General features: G+C 33.3%; 1 protein-coding gene and 1 long non-coding RNA gene across 2 annotated transcripts in view; one reads left to right on the top strand and one right to left on the bottom strand.

Moving 5' to 3' along the window:
* Positions 1-20,367, bottom strand: part of LOC105151817 (uncharacterized) — a 101,445-nt gene that overhangs the window by 38,402 nt on the left and 42,676 nt on the right. The gene's annotated exons all lie outside the window — the stretch shown is intronic.
* LOC105151824 (uncharacterized) overlaps positions 13,350-20,367 on the top strand; it is a 156,317-nt gene continuing 149,299 nt past the window's right edge. The window contains exons 1-2 of the long non-coding RNA XR_015547986.1: positions 13,350-14,210; positions 15,962-16,002. This is a non-coding gene — a long non-coding RNA (uncharacterized LOC105151824). The remainder of the gene's footprint in view (positions 14,211-15,961; positions 16,003-20,367) is intronic.

Here is a 20,367-nt window from a genome sequence, read left to right as displayed (position 1 = left end):
TAAAGCGTCTCACGATAAACGGGTTTAGCGTAAATTATAACGATAAATTATGACGGATAACGAAGTCATTGAGTTTTGTAAATAACGGTTTGAGGATTATAATAAATGAGTTTTCTTGATCGCTTGATCGCGATCAAGTTGTTTTAATCATATATAACGTTGCATGACTTGGAGATTACACTGAGAAAAATATTCTCAGTAACCAACAAAACAGAGTAAACCAACAAAACGTGTCAACAAGAATGGCACGAAGCAGTATTTTGTGACATAAAGTAATATTTTTGGTTATCGTAAAATCAATATCGTATTATCATTAAGTCATCAGCCAGAGACTTAAAAAGTACAGTTATATAGGTGTATTATTTCACTGAATAAATATTTTTAATTAAACTAACAAGGTTGTGATAACTAGAAATATACTGAGCTGTTACGCCTCATCAAAATGCCATTCTTGTTGGTACGTTTTGTTAGTTTAATTAAAATATTTACTCAGTATAATAACCTTAATTAGTATTCACTCCGAAATTTCTGTCGGTGCTTGCGGGACCAGTGTACCTTAAATTAATGTATCTTTGCTTAAAGTTAACTTAATTGAACGAGTCTATAGGCGAGAGCACAGAGTGTCGCTTAATACATAAAAAAATAAACCAATCAGAGTTCTCCATTTTCTCTCTTTTCATGAAATAAAAGGCTCTGATTGGTTGATTTTCTTACCCTTAAATTTCTTAGAGTGGAATCTGATTCTAAGGAATGAAAAGCTAGTCTTGAAAAAGAGCGGATCGATTTTCAAGAGTGAGATTTCATTCTTTAGAGTATCAATTTACTTCAAAAATGTCAGGGAACTATATCTACTAAGATTGTGTTTTAAAATCGACAAATAATTGGCACGCAGGGTGTTACTTGAAATGAAAATTACAAAACTCAGAGAGCAAAGAAAATATTATTAAGCATCAAATTCACTTTGACTAAATAAGGTATTTATTTATGTTGGATTTTTTTCATTTTGAAGGTCAAAATTTAAAGAATAAGAATAATTATGTAAGCTTGTGAAAACATTTGTCATAAACAATTTTTTACAAGTAGTTGAAGAAAATGTCCACGTCTGAACCCGGGAATTCTGAAAATTAGAGTTAACGTGTCTATACATACATCTACATTTTTCAAATTTCTTGCTGATGATTTAATCAAAGTTTCCCAGTTGTGCAATATTTTCCTTCACAAGTGAAGGAAAAAATGCAGAAGATTAAAGGTAAGAGCCGTCCGTCCGTTCATTCGCAGCGTATAATGAGCGTTATTTTCTTTCACCGGGAAACAATTAGACTCTCGGCTGTTTGGCCTTAACGCTGAAAGAAAGTCGCAGACGGACGGCCACGGCCAGTCACCTCTCTTATCGCGGTCTTTAACGCGCAAGGCCGCTCCGGGACCTCCGTATCTCAATCTCGGCGAGCTTTCCTCGCCGAGGTTTCGAAATTCTGGCGTGCAATACCGGTTTACGCTTGCAATACGCTTTATTTATTCATACGTCGTGAAGCCGAAGCCGATAGGAAGGATAGAGCCGTCCCGATCGACCCCCCCATTAGTGGGACGCGCATCTCGAACAAATCGCCAATAAAGCCTCGAGATAGAGGTGTATCCATGCGAAACGTTTCTCTGCAGAGAAAAGAGTGTTTGATACTTGTGATTATAATTGCATAGTAAAATAATTAGCTATTCCCTTTTTATGATTACGAGGACAGTTAAGTGACTTCTTTTTTATAATCAAAATCGACTTACTTTTCAACGGTCTCCTTTTAAAAAAATCACAGTTTTTTAAGATATTTTTTATTTGCGGCACCAATGAATAAAATGACAAGAGTGACATTTCATGTAGTTAAAGATACAATAAATTTTTTAATAACTATAATTTATAGTCATTTTTGGGGACACCCATATATTTTTTTAATGTATAGAATTATTCTAACATTATAATAATAACTATAAAAATCAAGCTTCCTAGCTAATAATTATTTTGCAAATTATAGTCACCGACATTTTTCTCCCGATGTTAATGATATTCGCGCGACGTCAATTTGATTGTCGTCTTCTCTTGGCGGGTAGTTAAAGATAAAAAAAGAGACCATATATCGAAGGGATTCATTCCCGTGAGAGGAGAGAACCAGGCGATTCGGGTTATGCCACGGATAGAATATTAATATTATCTAAGAGCGTTTCTATTCTGCTGTGCGCTAGTTAGATCATTAATATAACGGGAGAGAGTTGCATATTTTAAATAACCACCTCGTTCAACAACAATCATTTCCCCAGCACGCTCGCGGTCTGCTCTCTCCTTAACTACGTCGGCGGAGAGACGTCGAGGAGAAAGTGTAACTGTTAAAGTAATAGTGACGACGTCGGTGTAATCGCAGGATTGCGCGTACGAATGCGTTTCAAATAGCCTCGAGCTCTCGCGATTTCCCCCCTTCCATTGTCGAATCCAATCTGAGATGGGATTAATCTTTCTGTGGGATTGCCGACTCTGATAACGCGATTCATCGAAAACTCGAGATCTTATTCCGTGATTTCAAAAATGAAAAATCACTTGGATTGAGTAACACAATTTTAAATTGTAACTTGCCGGTTATTGACATCAAATTTTTTTGTATAACCGATATGTACTATTAGAGTTGAGTTAGGTAATGCAATTTTGTAATATTATTTTTTTAAGAAGAAACTGTGATGACTGTAAGTTAGAATACTTCTCTGGTACTTCTGGACGGACCGCTTAACGTTTTTGGTCAATTTTAATTATAATATTGCTGAAGATGACTCCAAAGTGACTTGAAACGTTCAAGATTATGAAATAAAAAAAGAGATCAGTTTTCATGAAGAAGTAATTTTACTAATCAATAACTGTGCGCAATCTCTTCCGCTGACTCTCATTAGCTTTGAAATTTACTTATTATTATTATTATTTCAAATACAGAGAGTCTGTTCTAATCATTATATTTCTTAGAATACTACGTAATATTTAGATTTAATTTTTATGTAAATGATACGTATTATTTGAATAATATAATTTTTACGGTTATTATAACTTGGTGCCACTTACGGACGTCAAATCTTTTATACATTCCTAACTAGACTCAAATAATAAGTATAAGATAACACTTGAGTTGAGTTGGATAATGTAATTTTGTAATATTTTTTAAGAAGAAGCTATTAGCACTTTAAGTTTTATTTTTGTATAAACGTATCACTTACGTTAAATAACGTAATGTAATTTTTATGAGATTATAATTTATTATCGACATCCTTTATACAAATGATATTTATCATGGAAAAAAAATTAATTGGGTAATAAAGGACAGCGAATTTATAACTTATTGCGCGAATTCAATAACTAAGAAGATTTAACAAATTACAAATGTTATTCAGCCGTTTTTGCTACTTTAATATAGAAAATTAACTGTCTGTATATTACGACTATAGATGTGCTGACTGTATTTTTTCCCGTGATTATTTGATAGATAATGCAATTTTGTGACATAATTTTTTTGAGAAGAATTAAAGTTACTATCACTTGAGCTGGAATAATAAGTATCACTTAGGTTTCATTTTTCGAAAATGAAAGTTCACTTTTAATAATTGATAGCACAATGTTTACCTTGATTCATTGATGTGATAACTCGATAATTACGTTTTTTCGAGTTATATCGTTACATATAATGATATATTCTAAGAATATATTCTCGCAATATTGAGCAAGTTGAGCAAGAAATTATTTCATTTATAATTTAACGTAACGCTGATGTAAGATTGCGATCTTCGTTAAATAAGAAACGGATTAAACTTGAAACATCGGACATCCTCAATGAGATAAGATTCCTAAAATTTGATTGCTCTTTGTGGGATTTCACTATCGCGGGAAGGAAACCTGATTCTTTGTTGCGCGATGCAGCTGCAACATTGAGATTAATTCATAGTTCTCGTCGTCATGTAATTATCCCGCGAGCTCATGCAACAACGGTGATAACTGAGGCGAGGCATCAATCGCGATTGTATAAAGCCGAAGGTTCTCGACCAGATCCGGTCGGGTTCACTGGCCTCCGTATTCCAAATCTCAAATACGAAAACGTGCGAGTGCGTTGGCGTTTCACACTGGGTGCTCCGAAAATAACGACAAAGTCGGCTGTACGTCGACGACATATCCTTTTCTCGAGTTTCACTTGCTCCGGAGAATCCTAAAAATTTTACTAATACAGAAGGAAACCCAGTAATTACATGTCTTTTCTTGTCGTTGCTCGTTTTATTTCATTCAACTATAAAATCACACATTTGTTGATAAGATCAAATGGTAGGAAAATACAAGAAAAAAATGTATTTAATATTTAATATTATTATCTATCTCATTACGTATTATTGTCGATATTATTATTGTTATTATTATTAATTTTGTTTAATATTTTGTTAGGCCTCCTCCGATCGGTTCTCGATCTTTCGATGGACATCGTCGGAGATGTGGCATTTCGTTCACCCTGTATAAAAGACGGGAGCCTACTTGGCTCGCGGACGGTACTTTCATCCGCCAAGTGAAAGCAATATGAAAGTGCTTGATTGCAAAGTAGAAAGGTGAAATGTACGATAAAAAGACGAAGCCGTTACGTGCGTGTGTACCGGTCGACCCATTTGAGAGAGGCTACGATGGAGAGCGGGAAGGAGGGAGGAGGAAGGATGAAGCCGATTACGATGGAGAACGTTTGCGGGGCGGCCCTTGATTTCGGTGCCTAAGGTCAACGGTCGACATCCGTCTTTAGCGAAAATAAATCCTGCGCGCGAAATAAACATAACAATAACTAGACGAGAAGAAAGCCATTTTCGGTCTAAGCCGGTCTCGATACTTACAATTAGTAATATTCATGTGAATACACATAATTATCAGTTCTATAGGTTGTGCGTCGATGTTTCTATAGAACTGATAATTGTGTTGATATTTGTATATTTACACATTATTACGTTTAGAAAATTAAACATGATAAAATTATACATGATAAAATAATATATCTTAGATAAGATGATTTCATTTTTAATTTAGGAGTGTGAAATTATAAGTCGTTTCATCCGGATAGTTTGGAGGTAAAATTACTTTTAAGCAAAACAATTCAGAATTTAGAAACAATATAGTATTCATATATTCTATCTGACTGTTCTATCTGATTTTTATGTGATACATACTATAATTATTACTCAGACGCTTTACTGATGCCAATAATAGCAAGATAGTTGAAGAAAAAAAGACATGTGAGATTTTAATTCTTTAGATTTAAATTTTGAAAAATTTTATAAAAGTACTTTAATATTGAAAGTACTTTCTTCCTTTAAATGATAAATAAAAGTAACAAATTTTGTGAAGATTTGGTGATAACGCTGACATACATCAAGTAAAAGCTGAGAATTATAGGTTTATTTTTTATTGCTGCATTCTGAACCGAAAGGTATATTTGTTTCACTTCAACTTATTGCACTGTATGTACCAGTTCAGAAAGTGCAGCAATAAAAAACAGACCTTATAAATTCTGGATAGAATTGATCTAACAACATTAGACATAACTGTCCGGTTCATAAAAAAGGAGGTGTTTTAAAATCCTGCACTGGGAGGATGCAAACTAAACTCGTTATACATTAAAATAATTTGAAAAAGAATTTCATTTATTTATAGAAATAAAGATGCAGATAATACACATTCTCTAATAATCTAAATAAAGATAAGATAAAATACATGTCTTTATCTAGGAAATTACTTAGATAATTTTATACAGACAACAACAAACACTGCAGATATGAATGTTATTAACAAAGTATTAAGGCTTTGACCGAAAATATGCTCTTTTTCTCTTATTTGTTAAACGTAACAATATCGTGCACGTGGCAGAAATTGGTTTTTATCGTTGATATTGAGAATAATCGAAGGAGGAAAATGGGTGTTATTACGAGAGTGAGATCTTTCTCGCGCTTTCGTGGCATCGCGGTAAATATAAATATTTTGCCGAGGGTACATTCGCGGAACGCCGCGACCGCGTAACCGCTCAGAATTGTTGTAACCACTATCGTTTGCGTCAATATCGAGTTATCAGAGCGAGGTTATTTCGTTAAGCACGGGTCAGCACGGTGAGATAACTTTTGCATCTCTCCGCGGGAATGCATAAAGAAAGAATGAAGCATAGAAAAAGGGTCGAAGGAGAAAACTATTAATTGGATCGCGAAGAGAACCCTGCATTAACATTTAATTATACGGAAAATTGGGAACCAGTGAAATGAATTGATTTTCACATAAAATGCAGCTTACAATGCGGCGAACAAAAATATCAGTCAAGACTCAATAATGTATAGTTAAGCTATGCCAACATTTAAAATTTATGCTCACAATTTTAGAGAGTAATCTCTAAAATTTTTAGAGTAAAACGTCAAAATTGAAATTGAGCCACTCTTTTTAATTTTTATTCTTTAGAATGAGATTCCATTCTAAAGAATTTAGAGAGTTTCTTTAATGCACATCCTTTGTTCATCACACATTGGCTGCGTTTGGCAGAAAAAAATTAATTATTAGCACTTAGTGATTCTTTAATATGATTGCCTTTAGTTCTTCGCTAAATCTAAGGAGCCAATCGTATTAAAGAATCACTAAGTGCTGATTAGTTTTCTCTGCTAAATACAGTCACTATTATTACGTCATATGTGAAAACTAATTCGTTTCATTGGGACCCAATTTTCCATTGCACGTATAATTAGTTTTTTGGACTGCGATGGCGATTAATATCGAGGAAATACCTCATTTACGCGATTGTGTATAATTAAAGGCGTGTAACGAACAACATTGAGAAATGAACTGCACAACGATACGCGCAGCAGGTTCGAAAGAGTTAAGATACGAGCGGCACTCTCCGCTGCAACCATTGCGAAAGGTCAAAGCAATGATTTGGTCGTTGACGCGTCCACGCCCCTGTTGTTTTTCATACCTACGATTGAATAATGCCGGGCGTATCTTTGTGCAAGCGCGGTTATTTTTGCATTGATGCGTGTATTGTAACAACCGCCGGTCGGTCGTTGCAATTTGAAAGTTCTTCTTCTTCTTTTGAAAGATTCTATTTCAAATTGATCAACAGTCTTTGTTTTAATCATAAAACAAAGTAGAAATGATATTTAAATATAATTGAAACGAGACAAAGGCAAAGATTCTTTTTGCAATTATTAAAATAGAGATATTTAAAATAATTTAACTATTAAAATTTTGCAGAGAGACGAAGAGAAAGAAATTCTCTTTTTAAATAAAAATTTTGAAGACCTAATATTTAAAAAGAATTTAAGAAATTGAAATTAAGAAATTGAAATTGAAATTTACATTTTTTTTAGTCGGTATTCAAGATTAATTCGATGAGATTCAAGATAATTTTTCAAACAATGGTCAGAAGAGGGAAACTCGATCTAATCTACTTTCTACAGTTTGATCTATTCTCGCAGAGGAAAAGTTGACTTCGAGAAGATCCGCAGAGCAAGGTGCGTTGTTGAACAATCTCGCAAAAGTATTAAAAATTTTGTTTCATTCAACCAAGTTTCTCACAGTCAATATTATTGTGAACTATATAAATTTTGATACGTAATTTAAATAATATGCAACAAGTGAAAAAAGGCAACAAATGTTTCGGCAGTCAGGGATTTAAATGTACATTTAAAAAAATATTAAATTTTAATAAATATTTATTTGATTGATATTTGATGACTCTAAACAAATATTTGTTAAATGTAAACATATATTTATTTGATTAAAAAATCATTTATTTGATTTAACTATCATTTTTTTACTGAGAAATATTTATTTATTATAATATTTACTTATTGTTAGAATTATTCTAAAAAAATATGTATTAAGATTTAGTAAATTTTTATAGTATATGTCTTAGTATTAGCTCTTATACATATAAATGTAACAATACACAAGAAAACGATCTCATGTCTTAAGAAGTATAATTGAAAAGTCAATATATATAATGAAACTTGGGAATCGTATCCAGAACACTTCGAGAGAAACGTAATATGAATCAGTTGCTTTCACGAAGCTAACATTTCGTCCTACAGTGCATTGTTGAGCAATCTCTCAAAGTGTTACTACAATAGAATACAAGAATTAAGGAGGTTTTCTCTATTCGCTTGGTCGACGAGTAGCTTAATCGACGTCCACGTAACTTCGGCGTAACTCACGCCAAGTGTGTTGCCAAGATCACGTGCTGGAGGCAGGAAATCCTAGGCGAGCGCCCAGATCGGAGAAAGCAGCCTTCACTACTCACCGATGTATGTGTATCGCCGGAGCTCGCCAAGGCGATGCAAATTCATGTGCGTGAGCAGCAAGGCGGCTTCTTTTTTCCTCGTTCCCGGTTCTCGATCGGATCTCGATCGGAGACGCTTTTCTTTCTTCGTAATCTACGAGCGACGCAGATTTTACTTTCTCGCCTCTTCGACAAGATTCTTACGACCTAAACGAGCCGCAGCTTTCTTGAGAGATTTCATCAAGCACGCTCACTCGTCAAGATTTTATCGCGCTCATCCTTCTGGCTGAAGCATGTTCTTCAAACAGCCGAATGAGTCATGACGATATCACATAATTATGATATCGATGACGTGTATCGTTTGCCTAAACCTATCATGAGAAATAATAGAACGATACGCGTAACAGATGAACTTGTTATCTCTTGTTCTGATCGCATACAGGAATCATCATTGATATCATCGTCGTGGGTTACTCAACGAAATTCCTTTGGATGCGTTCTTGGATGACGTATTACATCGATGTATTTTTTCTATGGATCGAGTCAGTGGTTTTCTTTTTCTCTTCCACAGCGTGAGAACCGCATTCCCAATTGCGCTCTCGGAGCCTCGTTCGGTAATTGCTTTTGAGTCATCGTCCTTGCTTTTGAGTCATCGATGATTCGCGGAGGAGCTGTTACGAGTGAGACTGTAATATTATAGAATACACTCAAAAAACCTATCTTAATAAATATTTTTTTGAATATTTTGTATAAGTAAACATTTACTGTTAACATATATTTATTTCATACAAGAACCATTAATTTAATTTAATTATCATTTTTTTATTGAGTAAATATTTATTTACTATAAGAGTAAATGTTTACTTACAAATATGAAAAATATTTATTAAGTAAATTTGCTTCAGTGTGTTGAAATCAACAGAAAAAAAACTGATTTTACTTGAATAGGAAAAAAGAATTCGTTGGAGTATCTAAATTTGTAGTTTTAGATCAAATCTGTAAAATAAATGTTGCACTGTCAAAATAATTATGTTTAAATTGTTAGAATGCCACAATTTTTTGCAATACTTCTCATCAGGCTTGAACGTCCTACTCTCGAAATTCTTTAAAGTAGAATTCTAAAGAATGAAATCTCATTATTAAAGATTAAAAATTCTTTTTAACACACAAGAGTGGCAGAATTTTCTCTCATTTTCAAGAGTAGCAGAATTTTCGAATTCCTTCAGAATAAGATTCTACTTTAAAGATTTTAGAGAGTAGGACGTTCAAGCAGAAAGAGCAATGTTACAAAAAATGATGACATTTTAGCAATTTAAACATAATTGTGATGGTGCAACATTTGTTTTCAGATCTGAATTTATAAAGCTAAATTTTTAGACACTTCAGCAAAATTGTTCTTTTCGTAGGCTTTATTCAATGGAATTTGACGGAGTACAGACAAGTTAAAAAAGGTTCGTTGGCTACAAGCAGTTGTTTTAATTTAAAACTGTTCCAGATTGAAAGAGAGTTTTGTACGATCAAAAAAGAACGATTTTCCTAAAGTAAATCTAAAAATTTAGGTAAACACAGATGTGCAAGTAACTTTGTTGGACCAAAATAATTATATAGGAAACTCGAGCGTGACGAGCAATGCTGCAGAAAGTTTTGACATTTTAACATCTAATTGGAGCGTCCTACATATTATTTTAACAGTCCAACAAATTTATTTTCAGATCTGTATCCAGCTAAATTTTTAAATAATTCAGTCAATCAATAAAAATTTTAGATAGTTCAGTAAAATCTATCTTTCTCCCCTTTAAAACGGCGTCTACAATGAGATTTTAAGACGCGATTTAAAAATTCAAGTTTTAAGTCATAAAAAATTGACCGATAATCGATTATTCTCCACACATTTCGACTATGATAAGTCAATTTATTTATTACGGCTTAAAGCTCAAAGTTTAATTTTTGCGCTATAAAATCGCATTGTAGGCATTGCTAAATTTTGGTAAAAAATACATGTAATACATCCTTATGGATATTAGAATGCGATGCTATGCGCCTCGTCATCCGACGACGCTGAATCATTGATTGAGCAAATCGAATCGATCTCGAAGTCAGTCCGCGAGGTTGACATCTCGCATTTCGGGGACCTTGAGGGTTCCGGGGCGATCACGGTCGTCCGTGTCGATGGGGCAAGGCCCTCAAGGTCACTCGGGACTTATTGGATATCGCGGGTGGCCGTCGCGACGTCGCCGTCGTCCCGATGCCGGTCGTGAAAAACGATCGCTCGGGAAGGCCATCCTCTGCTCGAAGCAGAGATTACGGTGAGACCCTGACGTGTTGTAATAACGTGTTGTAAAGCGATGAACAATTCCGGATCTCATGGTCGACGACAATTATCGATATTGCCTGAAAGGAAGCGCTACCTTCGCCACTTGATTTATAATCAATAAACTACAGCGAAAGCCGTATCGTGAATGTAAAAAGGTATCGAGAATGATGCGATAAGTATTGTGAGATAATGCCAGTATATGCCACTTCTTATTCAATGTAAACGTAGCCTTAATAATATCGATGTGTCCAACGATTGTTATTTAAAAAAAGAAAGTGATTGCAACTCCTTGTCGATAAATTTTTTTATTTTCAAGTCTTTAGTTTCTTGATTGTATGACGTCACGAGTGGTTAATAACATGTTACGTCTTTGTCATGAATTTTACTTGCTGAAAGTTCATCCTTAAGCAGAAGAATAGGTCATCATAACGTCAAAATGATGTTAAAATAAATCACGACTCCGATCGAAAAGTGATTTTTAATTATTTTGGAATTATTTTGACGCCACACATTTTAATGTTAACGACTTTTGGAACACAGAGAAAAAAAGAACAATGGAAATCTAATCCCTTAAGTTAATTTCTATTATTGAAAATAATTTTGTTGAATTATTAAAATAATTCTGTAGAATACGCTTAAATAATGTTGCAAAAAGTTTTGATATTCTAACAACTCGAGTGTCCCACGTAATTATTCTGATAGTCCAGTAAAATTATACTTAATAATTAAAATAACATTTTGTTATTTTTAACTTCTATATGTGCGTCGAAATGTAAATCATATGTTTCTGTAGTCAGAGTTTCAGTTGTTTCAAACAAAGTGATATCCATATTAACGTGCATATGCATTTAGTAAATAACAAACTAAATTTTAGTTAAATTTAATATATATCTTTTCGAGTTAAATTGATTAACTGCATTGTTTTAATTAAATTAACGACATAATGAATGCGAGCAGTGACCTATGAAAATGATTAGAAATAACTAAAATCGGAATTAGAAATAACTAAAATATAATTTGATATTATAAATTTAACAATGTGCATTGGAAAAAAAAATTAAATTTCAATAAATATTTGAAATGTTTGAATAGCTTTAATTGTAGGTAAATATTAATTAAATTTACATATATTTATTTGATGCGTCAAACGGAACGCACTTATACGACGTGCGGAATGCCATAGAATTACTTCGAAAAGGTTTACAATCGCGAGAGTCCTTATGTTTAGATTTTCGACCCCTGTGATGCTTGTCCGTTATGATGTACGTCATAGCGTCATTTTAGTTGAGTGGACGACGCAAGCAAGACCTGCCGCGATTTCCGCGAATTTTCGACTCGTCCATAGTATATTACACGTAATTACGTACGCAGAGAAATATCGAAAATGCCATGATAAGCATCTAGGAAGTGTAAGCATGCATATTTTTCGTTCGGATTGCCTCATAACTCTCGTGAACAATGTAATCAGGAATGTGATTTTTTTGAAAAACAGTCGCGAGTCCCTGCGCGTGGATTTTTGACCCCCGTGGCGTTTGACTGCGTGACGTCACACCGGCATAGTTCAGTTGAGTGGACGGCGTAATACCGGGAAGACGCGCGACACTTTCCGCGATTTTCGCGACTCTCGATTCGTCCACAGTATATCATTCGGACGCAAAGAAGCATCGGACGTTGCGACGAGTGTCTAGGAAGTGTAAGCGTGCATATTTTTCCACTTGCAAACAGTATAATTTGGACGGAGTGCGAGTTCTTCGAAAAACCGTTACGATCGCGAGTCCCTGCGCGTGGATTTTTGACCCCCGTGGCGTTTGACTGCGTGACGTCACACCGGCATAGTTCAGTTGAGTGGACGGCGTAATACCGGGAAGACGCGCGACACTTTCCGCGATTTTCGCGACTCTCGATTCGTCCACAGTATATAATTCGGACGAAAAGAAGCATCGGACGTTGCGACGAGTGTCTAGGAAGTGTAAGCGTGCATATTTTTCCACTTGCAAACAGTATAATTTGGACGGAGTGCGAGTTCTTCGAAAAACCGTTACGATCGCGAGTCCCTGCGTGTGGATTTTTGATCCCCGTGACGTCACAGCGTTAGTTGGGTGGACGACGTATAAAGATGCCGGTAAGATGCGCAGTATGTTTAGCGACCTTTTATATCTCGTGACCTTTCAGATTCTAGTGAATGAATTCGCTCACTTTAGTAATTTCCATTTCGTTTCGAAGTACATAGAAAATCGAGTGTCCTATCTTTAGATGGGCGATTTTCCCGCAACAGGTAAACGCGAGGAATGCCAACAATGGCGTTCCTCGTCGCCGCGCGATTATCGTTAGGCGTGTGTTTGTTCGCCGAGACGCGTCGCACGAGTTCAATAGAACGCGATGAATCTAGCCCGAAATAGATATCTCCGACGAATGAAATTCCCTCTAAAATCGTTGTTCTCTCTCTCCTCGTCGCGAAAATGCCTGACCACTTACGAGCGAGCATGGGTGTAATAATAACGCGTAATTTAATAATTCTGCTCTTAATGCGAAGTATCTCGACGGGCGAAATTTGTTTCTGTGAGAAGATCCGTAACGATCGTTATGTATTCCTTTGGGATTCTTCATTGCTCATGATTGCGCGATTCTATATTTTTATGTACACAGATAAATTTATAATAAATGTGTAAATCTATATTTACCTATATTTACCTATAATAAATATAATGATAAATAAAATAAGTTCGAAAGTATACACTTTATATTACATACTTGTTATGTTACAATTATTAAATTTAATTATTTATTATTTATTTATCATTTATTTAATTATTAATTATCTGTTAATCACGTCATATTATTATATTATGTTAGATTAAATTATTTACTAATTACATTATAATTATTACTTATTTATTATATCATAATTTATTTTATACGTTTATTCGGAATTTTTACTTTCATCCTGAAACATTTTTTCGTATTTTTCAAGATATTTGCTTGGGACAATTAAAGGCAATTGAGGCTTTCGGTAGATAATTTGTTTACACATTTATTGTCCCCTTTATTGTTCTCTTCGGAAAATCATTTTGTCTAGAAATCCAGGAAAAAATATAAGACTTCAGAACCCTGAGATTGTTTTTCAAGTTCGCCAGCCGGCTCGATTCCAGGAATTCGGTAGCCGCGTTCCGCTGTTTGTCCCCAATCCCCTCCCCAACCCCCTCCCACCCCCTTCTGTCGACTCCGCGCGGAGCAATACTTCGCGTGCCGCGCGACTCGCTTCGTACACGAAATTATTACGCGTTCCCAATCAATCGTTGTCTGCCGACGTGTGTGATTTTGATCACACGTTCGATTTCCCGACAGCAGCAGCAGCAGCAGCAACAGGTTACCCCTCGTCGCGCCCGCGTTCGATTCGCAATCGCGTCGTTAATTTTCTTCGCTAATCGAACGTGTGTACGTGTCAATTACGCGAACGACCGGGAGTGGCGAAGCCTTGTCGCGCGATTGTTAACGAGTGCCGGGTGCGTGCCCGGGTTATCGGTTTCCGCGATCGATTTATCGCGAGTGAGTGCCTGGACGAGGAGAACCGACGGGGATGAAGCCGAGGACAACGACTGGTGAGTAAATTTGTCGTATTCATAAATGTCCCTTGATTACCTTCGCCGTCATTTTTATCACGTTACGTATTTCTACATTCTTTTTGCTAGGGTTGGCAAAGACTAACGTCTTTTTTTAAGAATAAAACACATTGTGTTTCTTCTTAATGCTTCAAATATGCTTTGAACGGTATAAAGAAACATTGAAAACGTCAATTAAGTATGTTTAAAACTATTTAAAATATATTTATGTTTAATAATTGCAATAATAATAATAATAAATTGAAAGATTTACTTTTGGACTCGAAACTCTTATTTATGTTTATTTCGTATTGAAATAATTTAATTTTGGATGAAAATTATTTTGTTTCTTAAAAATTTTACTTGAATGCGTTCAATTACATTTCTTAATTTAAAAAATGGATTTGGTTCGACTATTCCAATGACTGCATTTATTAAATTTAAAGAAATCTTTCTCTCTTTCTGTGTAATAAAGAAGAAAGTGAAACGTGGATGGAGAAATGCTCGATACAAAGAATAATTGTATTAATATGCAATAAAATTGTAAAAAAAAAAGTTAAACAGCAGAGAAGCAAGTAAATGAAATTGCGATCGAAAGCTGAGACATTGAATGCATAGAAAAAAAGGTTTTTTTAAATTTAATAAATGCAGTTAGAAAGTTTAATCAAATCGATTCTTTAAACTGATAATTCTGAGAAATTTTAATAAATGAAATTGTTTGTATGAATGGAATTGGCTGAATATTTACTAAATGTAAACATGTACTTATTTGGTTTACCAGAACCAATTAATTTAATTTAACTATCATTTTTCTTTACTTACTCAATATTTATTTAATGTAAGTAAATGTCAAATTAGTACATACAAATCTTCATTAAAATCAAATAAATCTTTGTTAAAATCTACTACATTTTTTTCTTAATGTAATAAGAAATTGAAATTAGAACGATAATATAAGATACTGATAACAAAAAATATATATAATATAATAGCAAAGAAAATAAAACTGATAGGTGGTACAAAATAATAATAATAATAATAATAAATCGGAGAACTAATAATGTTACGAGTAAAATAACGCTCTAAAAAATATGATAACAATTTAATTATCGTTCACTTTTCTAATCTTTGTATAACGTAACTATAGGAATTAAAAATTCTTTAGTTTTATCTATACAGCAACACTTATTGAAAGCAACGTAACATTAATTTTGTCATTTCACAATCAATGGTAACTGTTATTTAACACATACATTGCATTTATATATGCTTAGCATGAATTTGTAATGTAATTAATAATAATTAAATAAAAATAAATGAATAATAAGAGCAATTAAATATAATAATAATAGTTTAACAAACATACATGCAATGTATACAATCTTGGCAAAAAATATTAGGCCCTTAAATTTTTTTCATTTATCTACATTGTCACTTATCAGTTGTCGGCATTATATATAAGTTTAATCGGTTCTTGAAACAAAGAATATTTTACAACAAATATCGTAAATTATTTTTTGAGCTAAAACTTTAAATAATAATTAATAAAGTGGTCACTATACTTTTGGCCAAGACTGTACATTTATAAAATGATTTATTATTATGTTTATTATGTATTGATGTTATGTTATTTTTTAATTAAGTATTTACTGATATTTTCTCCGATATTACTCGTTTAGTTAATAGTAATAACGCTAATATATGTATTGTATAATGTTGTTGATTTTTCTGGATCTTTAATATGTTTCCAGACTGTGAACATTCGGGCAGCAGCAGCGAGTTGCACATTACTGTAAGTGTTTTACTTTTCTTTAATTATTTCCTTATCAAAATAATCAATAATCCATTTTTTACGTACGGTCTTTAATTTGAAATCGATTCAGGTAGATTAGCGTGAACTAATTAAGATTAATAAACATTATTCCGCGTCTTTCGTAACGAATGAAAGTCAGATTTGAAATTGATCAAGTCAGGCGAGATTAGTGCGGATTTGTTAACATTAATAACAATAATTTTGCGTCTTTCATAACGAATGAAAGTCGGCGTTCAATGAACAGCGACTTTGCGTAAGATTCGTCGGGATAAAAGGCTCGTTATAAACGATAAAGTCGTCTCGTGGGAATTTATCGTTTATTTTTCACCGACAATGTCGCTTATCGATACACGCGTCTCGTACGCCTCGTTTAATCGCGCTAATCGGCGACATTTTGCGACACCGGAAATACTCGGTGGCTTTTATCGCGCTTTTCCTGCAGAGTGGCAGCGATGCGAGGTGCATGTGTGTGTGTGTGTGTGTGTGTGTAAAGAAGTGCGTCGTGTCTTATCGCGAATCACATTGAACGATGAACTAAAACAAGCTCTCGAGTCATACACTTATCTTTTGTTGTAGTGCCATTCATGAAACTCGCGATGAAGTTGAAGTAAACGATAATGAAAATTAAATAAAACGAAAGTACGTACGTTTATATTTAGAAGCGATGAGATTGTATTAAATTATTCATTCGGTTACTTATAAATATTATGGCTTTACATGTGTAAGGTTATATATTTATAAATAAAATGGATGAATAATTTAATACATCTCTTTCACTTCTAAATGTGATTCTGAAGTAAAGGAACATATCATTTCTTTACCTCAAAAGTGATGCAACTAAAAAAAAATGAAGATTCTTTTTAGAAAAAGGGAATTATTTTTAACTTGATAGGAAATATTTGACTAATCAAATAATTGGTAAAAAGTTTAGAAATATGCAATGCTCAAATGCTGTCATTTTGATTATTTTCGTTTTAGTCTTGAAAATACTATTCTTTTTTTAGTTGTGTCGATTTTGTTATCTACGATAACGGTTATTTCCTCACAATAACAAAATTGTACAATAACAAGTTCGGAATATTTCATCAGAAGTGACATAACTCAAAATATCACCAACATTTTATTTTATTAGAACTGCTAAATTTAAAATAAAATAATTTCTTTTTCAAACTTCATTCACCAAAATTGTTTTAATTCTAAATATACTCTGTAAAAGGCTCTCTTTTTTATTTACAAAAACGATACAATTCCAAATGTCTCTCTTGTAAAAATATTATGATTTCTTTGATAACTTTAAGAACGACGAGAGCGACACAAATGCTATTTTTGATGGACTTTGAGAAATAAAATTAGAATTTGTTTTTCATGATCGATAGAGCAAGTTTCAGTTACATTTGAATTTTTTACATGTTTTAAATAATTAAATAGTTTAAATTAATTCTTCAATTAATTAATTCTTCATGCCAATCTTATACTTTTGACTTTTGATAAAAAATATATAATAATTTAGATTGCCCATTTATGTGAAAATAGGTCATTGTCTTTACTTAACTTATTGATTTTTAAGCAGTAACTAACTAAAGTATGATATATGCATAAATGTTGAAAGAAATATACAGATATAAGATGTAGATAAAACTAACAAATTTCTAGATCTCTAACGGAGATTAAGCCCCTCGTTTTTCTATAGAAAAATTGGAATAAATGACATAAGTAATTCAAATGACAGACATTAGATGTGTTGCATCTAACGAGCTCTCGAAACGTGTTCTGTCGAGTAGCGAATTCTTTTCATCTTGCTCATCGGCAAGAGGTTCGTTCTCGAGATCCACAACGGTTCTGGCAAACGGGATAAGTCGACGAAGTGGAGCTTTCGGGATCGAAAAGTAGGCCAACGGAGCACGTGTATAATACATTCGAGTTCGAGGTCGTTTATTACGTAACACGCATCAGTTATTATTTACGTGCATCTACGGTACTGGACTTCTTAAAACTGACGAACTTACACGAAAAAAAGTAATTAAATATAATAATGTGTACAAACAGCATTTAGCAAATTTATATAAAATTGAGGCACAATTTGCACTGCAAAAAAATTACTAAATTTTAATAAATATTTCTTCAAATAATACTAACTTTAAATATTCACAAAATGTAAACATATATTTATTTAATTTGATTAAAGTATAATTTTTTATGGAATAAATATCGATTTATTAATTTTAATTTCGTTTGTATTTAAAGAAATATTTATTAAAAGTATATCCAAAGTAACTTTAGTAAATTTTCTTCGGTAATATTCTAGACACGCCATGAAGTAATAAAGGATTAATTACCTATCTTATTGATATTTTTCCGCATTGAAATAGCGCGCGCCGAGGAGGTGGCGGAGGTGGCGGAGGTGGCGCATATTCTCTGCCTCTCTATTCTCTCCTTCTCTCTTTTTCGCCCGACGTCGAACTCGGTGCCCGCTCTAATGCTATTGTGTGCGAAGATAAAACTTAATAATCTGCAGCTGTATGACCCATCTCCGCGGCTCGCCGGGCTATTTGCGTACGGGCAATCTGCTGATTTATTCTTCGTTACGAGATAATCTCATTTCCGACGAAATGCTAGCGGCGCAATCTAATTACCGGCCGCCGCGTATTTCCTCCTCGGCCAACGACCGACCAATTAATTCGCTGTTCTCGAATTTGCGCTAATTTATCGGCTACATCGGGGCCCCGGATATTTGTCGTATTTAGCTTTAATTCTCTCCCCGAATGCTCAACATAGATTAAATTTCATTTCAATAACTCTTTTACGAGCTCTCTCTGTATTCTCCGCTAATTGTGTTACTCGAATGCAAATTGTTTCCTTGCAAGTTTATCCGTCTATGAATAAACTTGCGTTGCCCATCTCAATGGGAAGATTGATTATCGTATTAGATTGTTTGATTGGAAAAATTTCAAACGACACAATTGTCTCGTGAAGTTTTAGTTCGAACTGAATTTTTCATATGTAAATAGTCTTAATTAATTCTTTCAATATCTTATCAATCTTATAATTCTAACTTTTAGTGGAAAATATTGTATATAAAAGTCCACGTTGTTCATTCATGTAGAAATAGGTCGTTGTAGGATTAGTTTCATTGCCTTTACAGAAATCCAATTTAATACTGACAGATAATGATTAATTATATTTATTTTTAATCAATCACTTATTACTGTATTATTTAGTTTGTTGTCTGTAATGCTTTTAATAGACAATAAGTAATTAATCACTTTAGATATAAATAGAAAATAGATCCCGAGAGAAATAAATTTTATTTTCGATCGTAATGACATTCACAAATTTTGACATTTGCAAATTTTTGCAAATATATTTTTCAGTTTTATATACTGCATGCAGATTTATCGGATTTGAAATGCAATCTCAAACTGAACTGCTAAAATATTAATATCTCAAATTAGATTGATCGTCGATTTATTAACGATACTGATAAACATCTTTTCGCAATAAGTTTTCTGCAGCTTTTAAGATGCTTATTATGCATCATTAATAGATTGACGATCAATGTAACTTGAAATATTAATATTTCACCTTCACAGTTTGCGTTTCAAATCCGACAACCGAATAGTCTATATAAAACTGAAAAATGTATTATATTTGAAAACATTTGCATTATTGTCATCAAAATACGAAAATGGGATTATTTCTTTCAATTAAATTAATTACTACTTTCTCTTAAATTTCCTTAACTGATATATATCACTGATATATTGTATTGTATATATGTATATATACACACACTGAAAAATAATACTAAATTTTAATAAATGTTTGTTTGATTGAATAGTTCTAAGTAAATGTTTACTGAATGTAAACATATATTTATTTGATACATAAACTATTAATTTGATTTAATTATCATTTTTATTGAGTAAATAGTTACTGTAAATAAATGTTTATTTAATACCGTTCAAAGAAATATGTATTAAGATTTAGTAAATTTTATTAAGTATATTTTTCTTCAAGTTAACATAATTAAACGATTTTTTTTCATTTTCTAAGTTAAAATATGAAGAATAGGATTGCTCAAAATCATGTAAATCATGTCAAGATTCTGTAAACATTTATTATAAACAATTTTTCGAAACGCAGTTGAAGAAGATGTCCGGATCCGCTGAATTCACGAATATTGATTAAAGTTCCCTCTATAAGAGCGATTATTTTCGTCGTACTCGTATTGCGAGCAAAAGATTTCCGTTCAAATCGTGACCCATATGTTCTCGAAGATCTCAAGATCCGTTGCATTAGGAGTGCAACGGCCACAGAAGGATTTCGGCGTACAATCGATCGAGG

The sequence above is a fragment of the Acromyrmex echinatior genome, chromosome 17 (assembly GCF_024713525.1).
Source record: "Acromyrmex echinatior isolate Ae372 chromosome 17, ASM2471352v2, whole genome shotgun sequence".
Classification (NCBI taxonomy): domain Eukaryota; kingdom Metazoa; phylum Arthropoda; class Insecta; order Hymenoptera; family Formicidae; genus Acromyrmex; species Acromyrmex echinatior.
The sequence above is the reverse complement of the archived record's forward strand: the minus strand, read 5'-3'. Positions and strand labels throughout refer to the sequence as shown.